The following is a 1,167-nucleotide window of genomic DNA, read 5'->3' on the forward strand; positions in this document are numbered from 1 at the left end:
ACCGTAGGGATTTGATGACTATAAATGTTTTTAAGTCTGCTAGGAACTCAGATAGCAAAGCTTTAAGTGAAAGTAGGAAAGTGTCATGTGTAAGTGAGGGGAAGAAGAAAGGGTTATAGTCTTCATGCTGTTGACTGTAGCAGAAAAACATCCTTACATTCCAAAGAAGCCAGGGGATATGATACAATTTTTTGCTGGACCATTTCTCTGTCAACCTTTTCTTCATATTTCTTCCCAGTTTCTTGAGAAGTGAGTAATAAGGATAGGTTTTTCCTATGTATTCTTCTGTCATATACTAGCATTCAGTTTAACCACTAGATATACTTGGAGGAACAAATTCACAGGAGTTTACAGATATATGATAAAAAGGAAGAGTGACATATAAAACTAATTCACTATTCCTAAACTGATTTTGTCCTTTTTGTGGAAAGCTTCTAATCAGGATTACTGCAATATCCTGATCTTTATGGCCAGTATCTGCATTGTGAAAGCAAAATATGGTTCACTTAGCTGTCACACTTGTAGAAAGAAAAGAAACAACCAGAAAAGGAAGCATATAAGCATGAGGATGACATGGAAACAAACCAGTAATATACTGCAAGAAAGAAACACTGAAAAAAGCCCAATTAAAAGTAGTATTAGAAAAGCAGTGAAGAGAGATATACATTGATTCAGATGGACGTAAAAATAAATGACATGAACTGAGCATGAATGGTGAAGAACTTCAAGAATAAAACGACACTGTGAAACCTAGCAAGGAAAAGACATAAATGCAGAGACCAATTGAAGGAAAACCTGTGAGATTTTGTTAGAAAGAGAAAATCAAAAGAGTGATGTACCTGTGTGTGTGTGAGAGTGAGCAATGCTTCTAGGCATTTGTTAAACATTTGGTAGGGATAATTAGCTAGTGTAAACTGATAGAGTGATATTAAAATTAATGGAGTGATGCCAGTGTATAGGTGCTGAGAATCTAGGGTTGGTTAACACAGTATCCCTGTTTGACTGGGACAGATCCAGAATACCCTTGTATATCCCACCAAAACATTCAGGATAATATTTACTGTCATGCTTCCCATTCAGGATAAGGTGTTGGTTTCTTTCTTTGTTTCCCTCTCAATCTGCAGCTCTGGGGGTAAACTCATTCACAGAATCACAGAATCACAGAAT

Source organism: Mesitornis unicolor, unplaced genomic scaffold, assembly GCF_000695765.1.
Source record: "Mesitornis unicolor isolate BGI_N332 unplaced genomic scaffold, ASM69576v1 scaffold10740, whole genome shotgun sequence".
Classification (NCBI taxonomy): domain Eukaryota; kingdom Metazoa; phylum Chordata; class Aves; order Mesitornithiformes; family Mesitornithidae; genus Mesitornis; species Mesitornis unicolor.